General features: G+C 40.3%; 1 long non-coding RNA gene across 1 annotated transcript; it reads left to right on the top strand.

Annotated features, from left to right (window-relative positions):
- The first annotated feature begins 8040 nt into the window (after positions 1-8040).
- On the top strand, positions 8041-16558 carry LOC143104521 (uncharacterized). The gene is made up of 4 exons (XR_012983085.1): positions 8041-8492; positions 10056-10161; positions 13359-13427; positions 16114-16558. It is a non-coding gene; the product is annotated as an uncharacterized LOC143104521 (long non-coding RNA).
- Positions 16559-18755: the final 2197 nt, after the last annotated feature.

Genomic DNA, 18755 nt, shown 5'->3' on the forward strand with positions numbered 1-18755 from the left:
TCCCTGGTGACTCCTATGGGGTCCCAACAACACATGGCATGAGTTTAATGTTATACAGTTTCAATCGTTAAACAGGTTTTCCTGCTTAACAAAGTATGGCAATAAGTATGTGGTGGAATTTAGGCAATAAGTTCCACATGCTATCAAAACAAGTGCCTTTCATATCATGCTAACATTCCTTCACAGAACTCACTAAAAAGTGACCGATAACAATTATATCATTTTAAGTGATGTTTAAGCTATTAAACCATAGAATGATCTCTTAAAAGATTGTCACTCTCATATTACTCTACAACATGCATGGACTCAGTCGATCAGTTAATGAATAGGTACTGTAGCAAAGTAAGTCAAATTTAAAAAAAAAAAGTATTTATTACAAGTTAAACTCACATGTACGTCCTCATCTCAGCATAACTGTATGAAAACTAAGAGGCTCTTTTTAATGCATCCTGAATCAGGTGAAAAGTGATAGTATTTTTATACACTTCACCCACTTCACCCCCACCCCAAAACAAGCCTGATATTTACCAGACTTGTGCCGCTATAACTGCTAATTACTTTGAATTTATTCCATCATGAATTTCAATGTTATGAGCCATTCTATACAAGCTTTGAGACGTCCCTTAAAAAGTGACATATCAGATGTCAGCCATTCACTCCTCCCTGGTGAAGCAAAGCCCCGAAACCCTAAACCTTTACAAAATGGGGACTGTTTAATGGGAGATACCTGTAGCTACAATGAAATTTGACATAAAAAATACATAGAGTGACTTCTGTCCAGAATCATGAACTACACTCTTTTGAAAACACTAGCAATCTATACATGCTATAATAATCCATGCAACTACTATAGCAATCACAACTCTAACAACATGCTATACCAATCTCAAGACTATTCATCTTTCTTCCCCCTTTAAACTATAATTGTCACTAATGTGGTACATGGCCTGTTCTTATGATAGAGGGAGATCAGTGTAACATGTTATAGATAGAAGGCATACAATGCATAAATGCAGGATAATTCAATCAGAGGATACAGCAACTCTTTTTTAAGTATTCTATTATTGCAATCACGGGTGAATAATCTCTGCCAACAAGCAGGGTTTCACATTAATCAAAACAATGTTGAGGGGGAAAAAAGGAAAACCCTCAAGTAAAAGTTTTTAAAATTCCAATTACTTTCCAAATGTTTGACCCTGATAAAAAAAAACACTGGCAATATCCCTCCCTACCCAATGAGAAAATCTCAACTGAGAGAGAGAGGGCCAGATTTTTAATTGCCAAACAACGCCTTGAACTTAGAAACCATGCTCAGGAGCGGGGTGCCTGGCTGCATGGTGCAAAACACAATTATGAGGGATTCAGGCAGAAATTCACGGCTTTGCTGTTAAATCTGTTTCATGAGGAGGATTTGCTCCGAGTAAGAATGTAGCCTGAAAACAAGCCACAATTAATCACCTCAAGTCACTTAAAAGCAGCCCACTAAGCCTCACACATGCAAAATTGAGCTGGCACATCAGTCGGCCGACAGTGGTTGGCAACACTGGTTACCTTTTTCCCTCAAACACAGCTTGGAAGTAGAAATGAGTGAAGAAATGAGAGAAATGCAGAAACTATAAAAGAGTGGCTCGAGATGGCCCGAGTGCATAATACTGATGGATAAGCAATTCCAGTTGTCATTTTTGGTTGGTGAGAATATGACATCTGAATTTATGCTTCGCTACATGCCAGACCACAAACAGAATTTTGGAATTTCCTTAAAACGCAGAGTAGAAGTGATTTCCTGTCTCAGCGGCTGCTAGTGTAATCCCAAAGTCTCTGTAAAGGAACTAGGACATGATAGGCAAGCAAAATAACAGATTGGTGTAGAGGTGTAGAGAGAGAGAGAGAAGGAGGCAGTGGGGATATGTGTGGGAATCTCTGACCAGTGCCTATGTTGGTCAGAAGTCAAAATATCAACATCAGGAATACTTCCTTTTTTGTGATTCTTCCTCACCAAGGAGATTTTCTTGTAATTGACAGAGGCTGAATATATATGAATCACAGATCTATTTCACTCCAGCCACCACCTCCAAGACTCTGGTAACCAATGTGTTTAACTGGGCAGACATCCGATATTATGATATTAATGTGACGATATATGCTGGTTATAAAATGTCAAACCACAGCTTTAGGCCTGCTGAGGTGCCGGTTTAAATAACTCCAGACCTGTAGACGGCCATTAGATTAGGTTCCTCTGGGTTGAAATCGGGTTTATTTTTGTTAATCTGTACTCTGAAGGACTATAAAAATGTCCAAAACGGAAGATATTCTTTTGGCAGTCACTCTTCGAATTCCGGTCTGTTTGAAAAAAATTGTACATATCAAAAGAAGTGAAAGGGATATAAAAGTAACCATGGAAAATTCAGCTTCAGCGCTTTGACATATGTCCACTGAAACATCAAGAATAAAAGGGATTTGAATTATTTTTATTATTTCCCATGAGTAAGAGGAAGTATATACTCTTAATCGATCTCAGTCTTTCTCGTCACTCTACATAAAGTACATAAGGATTCGACAGTGTATGGGTAAAATTACGACTTTATATCTCAACTTGGTTCTTTCCCGGATTCTACTGTACAGGTCATAAACATAAATTAGAGTACGTTCGTATCAAAGTGCTTTTATACAGCACAACATGGCGGCCTGTTTAGGCGGAGAGTCTTTGGGGAAGGGCTCGCTTCATCTTTGTCGCCATCTTGTAAAATTTGGACGATGGATTTATTAAGAGCCTGTGACTAAATTCAGACCAAAGTTATGATACATAACAAGCTCTCAGAAAGTATGAAGCAAATATGTGTCTCCATCATCTGCTGGCGTTACATGCTGTTCCCCCTGTCAAAACAGTGACCATTTCAAACGCCTGCTATTAAATGTGTGTATGTAGAGCGGTGTGTGTAGGCATTGCCATCGCTGCTGTCGTGCAATTTGTTTGTACTGTGACTAGCCTATGAAATAAAGCCTGGTTTATGGTCGAGTCCTATGGCTGTGTGAAGTGAAAGATTACACTGCATGTCACTGTGTAATTCATTATGTGTGTTAAGGAGCTTTGCTTTGTCACCCATTACACAAATGCTAAAGTGTTTTATGCATACTGCAAATGTTATAATCTGTGGCCAAACTGTATAATATATAGAATAAAAAAGGACTCTCTGTAATTATAGTGATTTACAAACTTAGACTAGACCAGATGCAGGTTTAGTCAGGCACTTTAGAAAGCACAGTTGTACATATTGCACATATAACACATGGAAATGATCCAATAATTGTACATGTTTGTAGATGAGGGTGGGTGTGTTACTGTGACGTGGAAGCTGTCCTTGATGTGTCAATGAACAATTTCATTGAAGTTCCTTTATGTCAAGTACCATAAAAGAGTTAAAGAGAGAGCTGAAGAACAAATTAAAATAATCTTGAACTTGTGATGATTCATATTCATGTGAGTGTACATTAATACAAATTAGAAAAACTAAATTACTTCATCATTGCAAATAGCTTATGTGGATTTTGTTTTAGTCAGGATTCAGTTCTAGTTAACCATTTGTGTACTTGTGAGAAGTTCACTTTTTCTTTACAAAAAAAACATCCATCAGTGCAATTCTCCACCCAGAACACAATCCTTGAAAGAAATTGCGAGAGATATAATAATATGTTTTTGTACAGATGCATAATGACAATGTGATTTTAATTAAAAAAATATGCGTTTTGTTCATTCTTACAATAGGCTTCTGTTGGATACATTTTTGTGATGTTTAATTGAGGCATTTCAGGTAAAGTAAAATGATTGCATGTGGCTGGAAAATTGCACTCGAATCACAAACACATTAAGACTGATTAAGAATGAAAATGTAAATGTCTCTCTTCCTTGAAGAATTGTGTTTAACCAAGCAGTAGGATTGTGTTCCTTTCACCAGTCACTGAATACAAACGCCCACCAAACTGCATCAACAGTGCCACCTACAGAAGAACACTTGGAGGTTTCCTTTTTCAAAAGTAGGTTGCTGCCTGCATGCCTTCATGTTGGACTACAGGCAAAAGTCAACAAATAAAATATTTTAAGTATATACATTGAATACATTCGATGCACATATCACTGCATTTAATTGGTGCACATGTCATGACTCATGGCATACCGTTGTTGTGGGGTTTTTTTTCAGTCACATTACCGGTAATTACTTTTTATGTAAAAATATATCCTATGAGAAAAACATGTTTTTCCTTCTCTAATGGCTTCAGAAGAGTTGTTGCCTGTGGAGTGTAAGAAGGCCACTAAACATGCTAAAGTGGCCAGATTCCTGTGAAGTGTCTACTTAATCCCTGACCTGGCCTTTAGACCTCTAATCTGGAGAGACCCTTCACATGTGGATTAACCCTGCAGAGGCACGCCCTACCCTCCACGCCAGATAAGGACATCGCCTGCTAGGGCTGGGTATTACAGTGACACCTCAGCCATTAACCAGAAGATTACAGCCTTGCCTTTGGCTGGACATTTAACTCCCCTGTTGTTTTAGTAAAAGATTCAGGACGACGGGGAGATCACGCTAAAACAGCTCACCTTGATCTCAGGTGTTGTGTGATAGTTGGGTCGATGACCTATGGTTTATTCATGGTGTTGTGGTGCAGCAGATCAAAAGTGAAGAGCGCATATTTGATTCAGATATGCACAGTATACTGCAGTGTTTTTTGTATAGCTGCATCAAAGCACAGAGTTTATAATACTGAGAATCATCCGATTATAGGACACCATTCCACCCTGCCAAAATTTGAATTTAGCTCCAATTAGTCTGTACAGATTTAATCACGAGGGCCAAAAAGCCCTGGCATGCTTTAATTAACTTACTTGATGGATTACCACAGCGGAAAGTCTAACTTCATGGACTATACTGAGCTAATTACAATTCCTAGACAACAAGGAGATGTTGCATGCATAAAAAGAAACTTTTTGTTATATCTGCCATTTGCCACGACAGAGATATCTCTCGGTATTCAGTGGAGGAAGATGTTCCTAATCAACGCTTGAGCATCAGTCGAAGACTCCACACATTTATGGCTTTTTTTGCTGTGGACTGGTGTGCTGCAGGCAGCCTGGGAATAAGTATAGCCCAGAAGCTTCCTGTGGGACTCCATGGCACCGGATTTTTTTTTTTTACCACCAAAATAAATCCAGCATCTTTTCTTTCTTTTTTTGAAGAAAAAAAGCATTTAAAAATATCCCAATAAAAAATATCGAAATGACAGTCACAGAAAAATCCAGTGGTGTCTTAAAATGTCTGCCATTAATCATCGGTCCTCACCCGGGGGGGTGGGGGGGGTGGGGGAGCCATGATAGGGGCCTCTCCCCTAATTGATACAGCGTTCCTCGCATAAATCGATGATTGCTCTAGCAGCCATGCTGAAGTACTTTAGGCTGACAGTGGAGCCCAAAATGCTCCTCAGGTGAAGGAGCTGACAGACCGCAGACTAGAGCAGGAGAAGAGACACACACACACCCCCCCCAGACTACAGAGGAGAGGCATTTTGAGTTGTATGGTTGCAAAATTGGAGATGTCTAATTTTTTTTCTTGTTCATGTTAACTCTGTCTTTCTTACATTTACGTTCTTGTAATAACTATTGCTGACTCTTAGAACTATTATCAGCTCAGAAAATAAATATTTCCCTGATGTACAATGTCTCAAATATTGATAGTTGATTTTCAGCCATTCCTGTTGTTCACAAAGTATTCAGCAGTTCCTGTAGTGCACAAGTTATTTCAAAATACCACACACCTTTAACCTTTAAGTTAGGGGAGATCCTACGAGTGTGGTCAGTATCTCATCTGTATCCATCAGGCTACTTCAAATCCCAGGTTGTCAAAAGAAAAACTGTTTACTATTGTAATATTAATATTCTGTAAATGGCTTTGGACAAAAGTGTCAGCTAAATAACAATAACCAAAGCAGAAAATGAAGAAAATCCATAAAAGAGAGGTGCATAGAATGAGTAATGGGACCCTGGTGTTTCGAGTTTTTGGGGGACTCTAATTTTAGGGGCCTTCCAGCCCCCACCTCCTGACTCTAGCAACGGTGTTGCCTTCTTATGGGGCAACAGATGGAGGTTGGAAACTGGATTCCTCTGACTAATAGGATTGTGCCCTCGTCTTACAGACCTCTGTGAGAGAAAAACCAGTGGTGGAGCCTTGTCCCGCCCTACTGGTGAATGTTCCGCGTTGCCTCGTCGAACACTCACACGTCCTATCGCATCACCTCACACATTATGCCCTGGAGTGACATTCTTCATTGACTGGCTGTTGCCTACAGTGTGATTTGCCACCTTTCTCTCTCTCTATCTCTCTCTGTGTCTTTCTCTATCTCTCTTCTCTCTCGCTCTCTCTCTCTCACACAGACACACCTGCAGAGTTCCAATTAGCCTAATATTGACTCCTAAATTAGTCACCAGTGAGACAGCCTGTGGCAGGTAGGCTTTGCGTGTCTCTTACTCAACACATGCAAAGGTCTGACTTCAGCTCCAATTAAATTCACTCCAATTAAGCAGTATCCATAACCCTTAGTCCTTGTAAACACTTAATCTCCAATACCTGATAACACATCTGGCTGTGATCTGGCCTGTATACGGGCCAGGTCCATTGTAGGGTCTGCTCTTGTCCAGGATTTCATAAGGTCTTAGCCGGTTGCAACATACTAAATCCCAATGACTTTAATATGGACATCTATCACACAAAATATGGTTATTTGCCAGCAAGTCCTCGCTAGTCCAGCCTTATGGTTCTGTTTGGGTGTAGTGGATTACCAGGTTCTCTACATCTGGAAGGTATTGGCTGGATTTATCATGCCCCGTGAATTCTCTGGGTTATAATCACTCCTTCCCGGCACGTTTCCCTCCACGACATCGCTTTCCACTCCTGGTTCAGGGTCTCCTCTTCCTCCTCTTCCTTCTCCTCCTTCTCCTCTGTGCCCTGTGTCTCCTAAAGAAATATGGACACAGTCTCTAAGTTCCCCCAAAGATATTTTATTAATGGATGGAGATGACAGGGTTATAGCCAAAGCACAGCACCCCTCCCTATAGAGAAAGCACCAGTAATTGCTTTTTCAGAATAATTTCAAGGTGTGTCAGGGTAAAGTTCCATATGACTCGCCTTCCTCTCTTTAATTTGGAAGAAGAAGCTGCATAGGCACAGGATTGAGAGTGCTTCATTGTGACAGCATGTGTTTAATATGAAATAATGTAGCCTTCCGTTTTCAAATGCTTCCAATAAACAAAGTCTTTGTCTGCTAAGATCATTTCCAGATTGCGCCAGTGACATGGCATGGCACTGTGGTAGGTCCCTGGGAAAAGAGACAGCAAGAAGAAAAGATAATGCAGTCTGCGTATCTGTCTCTCTCTAATCGTCATATCTCCAGTAGTGGGTCCTGGCTTTCTCCCTCTACTCGTAACAACAAAAAGCCAACTTAACTGACCGCTCGAGGGGGTTGGGGGGGGGTGCTGTTTCATGTTGTGGTGCGTGGTGCTCATGTATGTGGGCGATTATGGTGGTATGACAATAAGAGAAGAGTAATCCTCCCTGCCAAACAAAATAAAAAAAATGCTCCTTGGTCCAACGATCCCCGTGGCGATTTGTGCGATGGATTTGTCCGTGCGTCGGAGGAGAATAATGACATAGTGGCCTAGAGTGGGTTGACCCCAGCCCCTCCCCCATCCTCCCCATTACTGCGACTGTGTGGCCTGCACTGCGATTCCACAGGCTGAGTGAGCATGACTGAGAGCATTTGTTTGAATGTGCGTGCCATCTCAGAAGAGAGAGAGAGAGAGCGGAGGGATTGTGACAGACAAAAACTTGGACCGACAGAAAGAAAGAGCAATTAATTGAATAAATCGTTGTAAAAAATAAAGATGCTGGAATGGTACAAAGAGTTTTTAAATGAAAATCAAAGGCATTTGACAGCAGTGGTTGAAACTGTGTGTGTGTGTGTGTGTGTGTGTGTGTGTGTGTGTGTGTGTGTGTGTGTGTTTGTCATTATGGTTTAAGCAGACATGTCACCTGAATACATACCAACATTACACAGACATTTTCGATTATGAGGACAGGGTCAGAGTCCTCATTATTCTAACAGCGAAGAAGTGTTTCTAGGACCCAAATATTGCTTTTCCCCAAAATGTCTGTATAGTTCAGAATTATCAATTTGTGTTTCATAGTTCTAACAGCGCAGAAATGTTTCTATAGGTAGAGACAACCCAAAAATTGCTTTTCCCCAAAATGTCTGTATAGTTCACAATTATCGATTTTTGTGTATAATCAGTGTATAAAAGTGCGCTACTGGTGGTGAAAAGTGGTACTATACACCTCATGAATAATTCACACAGCGGAGCTTCTGATTGGCTGACAACCCTCCCCTCAGCATCGGATCAACTCTCACACGCTCGGTTCACACTGACTTGGAGGAAGAGACATGTGCAGGTAACACTGATGATTTAACTAAAATGTAAAGGTTAACTAAAAGACTAGGAGCTGATTTACCAACTTTATTATTATAGCGACGAATGATTAAAGCAATAAAGCATTCGAAAAGTTCTTTTATTGTTGTCAAACTGGTTACCTTAAGGCTAGCTGATGATACACAGGGCAACTTTTTGAGCAACGATGTTGTTTGAGCACTTTCCCATTGATATTCATCAACAAAGTTGTATACAGATATCTTAAATCTTCACGCAACTTGTTGTGATCATCTAATCAGCATGTTAGGATCCTGTCATATCATTGCCCGGCAACGTTGCTGAAAAAGCATTAACTTTAGAAATACTAGCAGGATTAGCTATTACCCAGGTGGAGCCAAATGCTAGATACATGCTCAAGTGTTGAGCTAGCACCAGCATTAATTCGCTTATTAGCTCGTGGCCTTGGCTTTATCGTTTATCCAGTGTTTGGGTAAGGAACAAACAGTTTATTTTACTTGAATACAATATTATTTGAATCCATATAAAGCACATGAGTGACTGAGATTCAGCACGAGTTGTCATTTAGCAAATGTAGAATCTTGTTAGCTAGTTAGCATACTGTTTAGCAAAAAATAAAATATTAATATGATTACTAGCTTTTTACAAAATGGCCAGACATGTGGTTATTTGAGGTTGATAGACTTGTGACTGATGGATTAACTACCTGACTGTGGACATATTATTGTCAGATTGAATTGTTAGTGTGAAAGGAGGCTAGTGAGTGATAGCAGTGAATTTGATAATTTCGTGGGCACCGTGTTCTTATAACTAGAGATGCACCCCGGAATCCGACGGTTTTCACGTGATTGGCCATGGTAAACAGTGAGTGTGTAGGCGGCCTAAATGTATAGCACTCGAGATAAATGTTCATTCAGGAGTGAAACATCAAACAAAATCTCTCTTCCTGCTGCAGTTTTGCTACTTCAATTTCGTTCTTGTTGTGAAGCTACACTAGCCTACTCTACTCCTCATAGCCTAATTACCGTGAACTGTCTAGGTGCGTCTGTTTGGCAGACAACATTGATGAGCTCCGCGATTTTAATTCTGTTTCACACTATGCACACCGTCAGCATATATGCAGTCTTTAGACACACCTAATTCACCGGTGTTCATAACTGTAAGCAAACAGTCTGTGTAGGCGGCCTAGTGTCTAGCACTCGCGATTCATTGCGGTAGCGGTAGTGACAGCGGTAGTGACAGATGTAATATTGCTTTGTCTGGCATGCTGCAGCTAGCCTCCATGTGCTTGGATGATCCATTAATCGGTATCGGCTCAGAAAATTGAAATTGCAATCGGTGCAACCGCTTATGTTCTGAAGTCGTCATTATCGTAGATGCATATGTGTTTATCGAAATCCTCACAAATGTAAATTAGCATCTTATGATGGTTCGAATTTCTCACTTGATGAAAGCTACAGTGTGATTGAGAGAGTGAACGTAGCATATCAAAAGTGCATTAGACAACACTGAACTGTCTAAAATCTAAATAATGTGTGTTGTAAACATTATCTTTGGGTTGTTGTAGGAGATGGCAACTCTAAGGTCCCGGAGGAGAGTGGTAAAACCCATCGATGAGGCGAAGTATTTCTCGTCCTTGTCGAAAGATGTGAAATACATCAACTCATACAAAGGTGAGTAATACAGGCTTAAGATATGATCTCATAGGAAATTCAGCATGCACAAAGAGACATACACATGATCTACATACACACACTTGCTTATTCTGGTAAAATCTTCAGGTTGTGTGAGTTCACGGCCAGATGGGCAGATCTTTATACACATTTACTATCCAGTAGCATTGCAAGACTAAACAATAGGACCCATTGACCATGTAAATCTAGTATTAAAACAACAAGAACAATGTAATGGCCCAACTCGAGGGGCGGCAACAAGCATGCATTTAAAAATCTCACTGCACGCAATTGGATAACACTAGACCATGTTCACTCTGAATGATTTCGGACTTCGACACAATCGGATAACACTACGACCAATGTGTACTGTCCTCCAATGCTGCAGTGCTGTCTTCATCAGTTTAGCTGGTTCCCCGAAATGTTGGGCTAAAAGTAACATGCATCATTGCTCTTTGCCAGAGTGTCTCGCAGAGACAATTCCATTGTGCTCTCGCGAGAACTCTGGATTTCCAGTGTAGGGCAAGGTAGCTACACAGTAAAAAAAATAACACAAACAATAAACCACTATTGTGATACAAGAAGATATATAAAAAGGCACAATGCTTAATTCAATCTTAAAGGCACTATTGTGATACAAGAAGATATATAAAAAGGCACAATGCTTAATTCAATCTTAAAGGAACACACCACCATTTTTCTTATCTTAAACAAGTTGATGCATACCTATCTCGTCTTTGCACTCATCAAGTATGGTTACACAAAATAAAACGTAGCGATTTTCTAGGCGGATAAAAAGGATTATTATAATGTACGGCGGAATTGCGCTTGGGAGAACTTCAAGGTCAGCGCAATGATGTCATCACTCCTGAATCATGACGGCACCGTATAGCTAGCAGCAAACAGAAGTTATAGACACTATCTAAATAACACCTTCACCTGACTGCTACACACTGACTGCTATACCTGACTGCTTGACACTAACTGCTATACTGGACTGTTACACACACTGATGACTGTCAATATGTGTTGTACAGTATCTATACGTTGTCCACACAGCACCTACACCTTACTGTTACACACACTGTGGACTGTCAATGTGTGTTGTGAAGACATCGTCTAGATACTTTACAGCACACAGTGACAGTCATCATTGTATGAAACAGTCAGGTGTAGGTTTTGTGAGGACAGTGTCTGGATACTTTACAACACACATTGACAGTCATCAGTGTATGTAACAGTCAGGTGTAGGTTTTGTGAGGACAGCGTCTAGATACTTTACAACACACATTGACAGTCATCAGTGTATGTAACAGTCAGGTGTAGGTTTTGTGAGGACAGCGTCTAGATACTTTACAACTGATGACTGTCAATGTGTGTTATAAGGTCCTGTGTCCACCAAATGCATTTTTTTTGCGCTGGCAGCACCTATTTTTACATAGAAATCCTCTGAGTTTCACAGTTTACAGCGATGAGCGCCTTCAGAGGAAAAAAAGCCGTTGGTGTAAATGTCTTTTTACTGCAGCGCTCAGAACGCTACAAGTTGAAATCGTTCAATTTTTAGAACAGTGCTGGGCTTGTCAATGTCACTTCTGTCTTCCTAGCCAATTAAAATCGAGGAAGGGGCAGGACATACATTGTCAACACTGTCTGGTGAGTTGCAGGGGAAAACTTCCTTCAGCCCAGTCAAATATAAAAATAAATATAAAAAGTCCACATTAAACAAAGTGTAAACTGTAATTTCCTAGAGGGATGGACTTCACTGAAATCCCACGTGAACTTGTTTTGTCTGTCGAGGTCATTTGATCAGCTGAGTCCTGAATGATTGCTGCCTTTTCCGTTAGCTAGGTGACTAGTTAGTTCGCATTATGCAACATTCTAGAAATGACGTGCTGACAGACAGTTTTGGCAACCTAGCAACAGTAAAGACTAGAACGAAGTGCTCAGAAAATGAGTTTTTGAGCGCTCTCTGTATAAATAGCTTCTTTGGTGGACACGGACCCTAAAGTATCTACACGCTGTCTTCCTAACAACTTCACCTGACTGCTACACACTGACTACTATACTTGACTGCTACACCTGACTGCTACACACACTGATTACTAGGGGTGGGCGATATATATCGTCTGCGATAATATTGTGATTGCTGTTTTAACAATGTGCAAATTGACATTGTCAAGTATTTAAATGACTTAGGGGGAAAACACTCGAAATCACGCATTGAACCCCCATACATTCACTAAGCCAGGAGGTGTATGCGAGAGAAGCCCTTGGCTGCAGCAGAGCAAGTCACGTGATTGCTAGTGGTCCACGTTGTCATACGCAGGCCTAATGTTTATTTTGTGCTGCTACTTTGTTCAAGTGGCATTGATGAGTTAAAGTCACGGTATTATATGTAAACATTAGGCTAGCCTTTGAGTATTTTAATAGTCAGTTGCAAAAGAAATCTTCTTATGTTACCTTTTTGTAAATGGACTAAAGTTCGCTCTTTTAGCGATTATGCTAACCGTTAGCATCTCTATGGGATTTGTCATATACATTAGCCTTAAGCTAATGCATTAGTTTCTATTCTGAAAGGTCTGCTTAGTTTAACAGTGAAACCTAAGTAAAAGTTTGAAAGGAACTTCAGCTTCAGACTTTCTCTTGGGAAACGGTCAGGCCTATCTATCCTCTGTAATGTAGCTGGCTAGACCATGTCATTGCCACACACACAAGTGGGGGCAGAATTGGAAATGTGTCATAGAGTGACAATGCATTGGTTTGTTTAGAAAAGTCACAGGTTAGGTTATTGGTTATTATTCTAATGATGCTATTCATAAATAATGAGCTGTAAAGTAACTTGGACTTTTAAAAACAGTTTTTTAAAGGATATCGACTAATTATCGTTATCGTCAAAATCACCAAAATATCGAGATATTATTTTTTGTCCATATCACCCACCCCTACTGATTACTGTGAATGTGTTTTGTAAAGTATCTACACAAAGATACATCCATAGGCGTATGTACACACTAGATCCTATCAGACTTGTAGGTTGGATGTGAACTCAACATGGGCATCATTGTCTTCTCTTCTCTTTCTTGTACTGCAGTACAGAACCCCTTTCACAAAGCTATGTTAATTCATACAGACATTATATTGTAACACACCCATCATTAAATTATTCCTCATAAAAATGCTTGCTTCATGTTTTGCAGATGACTCCAGACACTGAGCAGCAACAAACCTCTTTGGCCAATCTTGCATTAGAGGATTCAACAGAGAAGGTAAATGTCTGTAGGGTGTGTCTGTAGTAAGCACCTACACCTTACTGTTACACACACTGTGGACTGTCAATGTGTGTTGTGAAGACAGCGTCTAGATACTTTACAACACACATTGACAGTCATCAGTGTATGTAACAGTCAGGTGTTGGTGCTACATACCTGACTGCTACATTGCTACCCGACTGCTATATTATCCTCAAACACACGTATGCGTAGCTGTCGTGCCACAAACAGCGATTTATGGATGCTAGTTTAATTTGTCAAAAAGGAATTTTTTGCAGACACAACGCTTTGCTTTACAGCTAGAGAGATTAAACTTGGCACTCTCCATGTAGGCCATGTGCAAAAGGTCTGACTTGAATTTCAGCCTCCTAGCTGGATGCTACCACCCACAACTCTACCTTTGAAGTGGGAGAGGTCAATTTTTTTGAAGTTTTTCCATTGTGTTTTTTTTTGTGGGTGTCTCAGAGATCCCTCCTTTGGAACATTTCTCGGGGGCCTCAAGGCGGTGCCGTGCATCTTGTTCCTGTCCCTCTAGCATGCAGCATTATCGCACCAGAACGGGGAAACCCTGTACGTTTCAAACCATTTACCTACTACTGGGAATAATCCACCGACTCCAAACTGAGCCCGGATTGTTTGTAATCTCGCGTTGTTCAACATAGTCTGATTTCATGCTGATCGGAACAACATAAGTGTGTTTTTTGGCTAAAAATTGAAAAATGGCTAAATGTTAATCCGTAGGTTTTGTGAGGACAGCGTCTAGATACTTTACAACACACATTGACAGTCATCAGTGTATGTAACAGTCAGGTGTAGGTTTTGTGAGGACAGCGTCTAGATACTTTACAACTGATGACTGTCAATGTGTGATAAGGTCCTGTGTCCACCAAATGCGTTTTTTTTGCGCTGGCAGCACCTATTTTTAAATAGAAATCCTCTGAGTTTCACAGTTTACAGCGATGAGCGCCTTCAGAGGAAAAAAAGCCGTTGGTGTAAATGTCTTTTTACTGCAGCGCTCAGAACGCTACAAGTTGAAATCGTTCAATTTTTAGAACAGTGCTGGGCTTGTCAATGTCACTTCTGTCTTCCTAGCCAATTAAAATCGAGGAAGGGGCAGGACATACATTGTCAACACTGTCTGGTGAGTTGCAGGGGAAAACTTCCTTCAGCCCAGTCAAATATAAAAATAAATATAAAAAGTCCACATTAAACAAAGTGTAAACTGTAATTTCCTAGAGGGATGGACTTCACTGAAATCCCACGTGAACTTGTTTTGTCTGTCGAGGTCATTTGATCAGCTGAGTCCTGAATGATTGCTGCCTTTTCCGTTAGCTAGGTGACTAGTTAGTTCGCATTATGCAACATTCTAGAAATGACGTGCTGACAGACAGTTTTGGCAACCTAGCAACAGTAAAGACTAGAACGAAGTGCTCAGAAAATGAGTTTTTGAGCGCTCTCTGTATAAATAGCTTCTTTGGTGGACACGGACCCTAAAGTATCTACACGCTGTCTTCCTAACAACTTCACCTGACTGCTACACACTGACTACTATACTTGACTGCTACACCTGACTGCTACACACACTGATTACTAGGGGTGGGCGATATATATCGTCTGCGATAATATTGTGATTGCTGTTTTAACAATGTGCAAATTGACATTGTCAAGTATTTAAATGACTTAGGGGGAAAACACTCGAAATCACGCATTGAACCCCCATACATTCACTAAGCCAGGAGGTGTATGCGAGAGAAGCCCTTGGCTGCAGCAGAGCAAGTCACGTGATTGCTAGTGGTCCACGTTGTCATACGCAGGCCTAATGTTTATTTTGTGCTGCTACTTTGTTCAAGTGGCATTGATGAGTTAAAGTCACGGTATTATATGTAAACATTAGGCTAGCCTTTGAGTATTTTAATAGTCAGTTGCAAAAGAAATCTTCTTATGTTACCTTTTTGTAAATGGACTAAAGTTCGCTCTTTTAGCGATTATGCTAACCGTTAGCATCTCTATGGGATTTGTCATATACATTAGCCTTAAGCTAATGCATTAGTTTCTATTCTGAAAGGTCTGCTTAGTTTAACAGTGAAACCTAAGTAAAAGTTTGAAAGGAACTTCAGCTTCAGACTTTCTCTTGGGAAACGGTCAGGCCTATCTATCCTCTGTAATGTAGCTGGCTAGACCATGTCATTGCCACACACACAAGTGGGGGCAGAATTGGAAATGTGTCAGAGTGACAATGCATTGGTTTGTTTAGAAAAGTCACAGGTTAGGTTATTGGTTATTATTCTAATGATGCTATTCATAAATAATGAGCTGTAAAGTAACTTGGACTTTTAAAAACAGTTTTTTAAAGGATATCGACTAATTATCGTTATCGTCAAAATCACCAAAATATCGAGATATTATTTTTTGTCCATATCACCCACCCCTACTGATTACTGTGAATGTGTTTTGTAAAGTATCTACACACAGATACATCCATAGGCGTATGTACACACTAGATCCTATCAGACTTGTAGGTTGGATGTGAACTCAACATGGGCATCATTGTCTTCTCTTCTCTTTCTTGTACTGCAGTACAGAACCCCTTTCACAAAGCTATGTTAATTCATACAGACATTATATTGTAACACACCCATCATTAAATTATTCCTCATAAAAATGCTTGCTTCATGTTTTGCAGATGACTCCAGACACTGAGCAGCAACAAACCTCTTTGGCCAATCTTGCATTAGAGGATTCAACAGAGAAGGTAAATGTCTGTAGGGTGTGTCTGTAGTAAGCACCTACACCTTACTGTTACACACACTGTGGACTGTCAATGTGTGTTGTGAAGACAGCGTCTAGATACTTTACAACACACATTGACAGTCATCAGTGTATGTAACAGTCAGGTGTTGGTTTTGTGAGGACAGCGTCTAGATACTTTACAACACACATTGACAGACATCAGTGTATATAACAGTCAGGTGTTGGTGCTACATACCTGACTGCTACATTGCTACCCGACTGCTATATTATCCTCAAACACACGTATGCGTAGCTGTCGTGCCACAAACAGCGAGATATGGATGCTAGTTTAATTCGTCAAAAAGGAATTTTTTGCAGACACAACGCTTTGCTTTACAGCTAGAGAGATTAAACTTGGCACTCTCCATGTAGGCCATGTGCAAAAGGTCTGACTCGAATTTCAGCCTCCTAGCTCGATGCTACCACCCACAACTCTACCTCTGAAGTGGGAGAGGTCAATTTTTTTGAAGTTTTTCCATTGTGATTTTTTTTGTGTGTGTCTCAGAGATCCCTCCTTTAGAACATTTCTCGGAGGCCTCAAGGCGGTGGCGTGCATCTTGTTCCTGTCAATCTAGCATGCAGCATTATCGCACCAGAACGGGGAAACCCTGTACGTTTCAAACCATTTACCTCCTACTGGGAATAATCCACCGACTCCAAACTGAGCCCGGATTGTTTGTAATCTCGCGTTGTTCAACATAGTCTGATTTCATGCTGATCGGAACAACATAAGTGTGTTTTTTGGCTAAAAATTGAAAAATGGCTAAATGTTAATCCGTAGGTTTTGTGAGGACAGCGTCTAGATACTTTACAACACACATTGACAGTCATCAGTGACTGTAACAGTCAGGTGTAGGTTTTGTGAGGACAGCGTTTAGATACTTTACAACACACATTGACAGTCATCAGTGACTGTAACAGTCAGGTGTAGGTTTTGTGAGGACAGCGTCTAGATACTTTACAACACACATTGACAGTCATCAGTGTATATAACAGTCAGGTGTAGGTTTTGTGAGGACAGCGTCTAGATACTTTACAACACACATTGACAGTCATCAGTGTATGTAACAGTCAGGTGTAGGTTTTGTGAGGACAGCGTTTAGATATGTTACAACACACATTGACAGTCATCAGTGACTGTAACAGTCAGGTGTAGGTTTTGTGAGGACAGCGTCTAGATACTTTACAACACACATTGACAGTCATCAGTGTATATAACAGTCATCTACACGCTGTCTTCCTAACAACTTCACCTGACTGCTACACACTGACTGCTATACTTGACTTCTACACCTGACTGCTACACACACTGATTACTAGGGGTGGGCGATATATATCGTCTGCGATAATATCGTAATTGCTGTCTTAACGATGTGCAAATTGACATTATCAAGTATTTAAATTACTTAGGGGGAAAACACTCGAAATCACGCATTGAACCCCCATACATTCACTAAGCCAGGAGGTGTATGCGAGAGAAGCCCTTGGCTGCAGCAGAGCAAGTCACGTGATATCTAGTGGTCCACGTTGTCATACGCAGGCCTAATGTTTATTTTGTGCTGCTACTTTGTTCAAGTGGCATTGATGAGTTAATGTCACGGTATTATATGTAAACATTAGGCTAGCCTTTGAGTATTTTAATAGTCAGTTGCAAAAGAAATCTTCTTATGTTACCTTTTTGTAAATGGACTAAAGTTCGCTCTAAATATCAACTTTTAGCGATTATGCTAACCGTTAGCATCTCTATGGGATTTGTCATATACATTAGCCTTAAGCTAATGCATTAGTTTCTATTCTGAAAGGTCTGCTTAGTTTTACAGTGAAACCTAAGTAAAAGTTTGAAAGGAACTTCAGCTTCAGACTTTCTCTTGGGAAACGGTCAGGCCTATCTATCCTCTGTAATGTAGCTGGCTAGACCATGTCATTGCCACACACACAAGTGGGGGCAGAATTGGAAATGTGTCATAGAGTGACAATGCATTGGTTTGGTTAGAAAAGTCACAGGTTAGGTTATTGGTTATTATTCTAATGATGCTATTCATAAATAATGAGCTGTAAAGTAACTTGGACTTTTAAAAACAGTTTTTTAAAGGATATCGACTAATTATCGTTATCGTCAAAATCACCAAAATATCGAGATATTATTTTTTGTCCATATCACCCACCCCTACTGATTACTGTGAATGTGTTTTGTAAAGTATCTACACACAGATACATCCATAGGCGTATGTACACACTAGATCCTATCAGACTTGTAGGTTGGATGTGAACTCAACATGGGCATCATTGTCTTCTCTTCTCTTTCTTGTACTGCAGTACAGAACCCCTTTCACAAAGCTATGTTAATTCATACAGACATTATATTGTAACACACCCATCATTAAATTATTCCTCATAAAAATGCTTGCTTCATGTTTTGCAGATGACTCCAGACACTGAGCAGCAACAAACCTCTTTGGCCAATCTTGCATTAGAGGATTCAACAGAGAAGGTAAATGTCTGTAGGGTGTGTCTGTAGTAAGCACCTACACCTTA

Source organism: Alosa pseudoharengus, unplaced genomic scaffold (genome assembly GCF_046254945.1).
Source record: "Alosa pseudoharengus isolate Yale_2024_CS ecotype anadromous, Long Island Sound unplaced genomic scaffold, YU_APseudo_1.1 YU_APseudo_1.1_scf_5, whole genome shotgun sequence".
Classification (NCBI taxonomy): Eukaryota; Metazoa; Chordata; class Actinopteri; order Clupeiformes; family Clupeidae; genus Alosa; species Alosa pseudoharengus.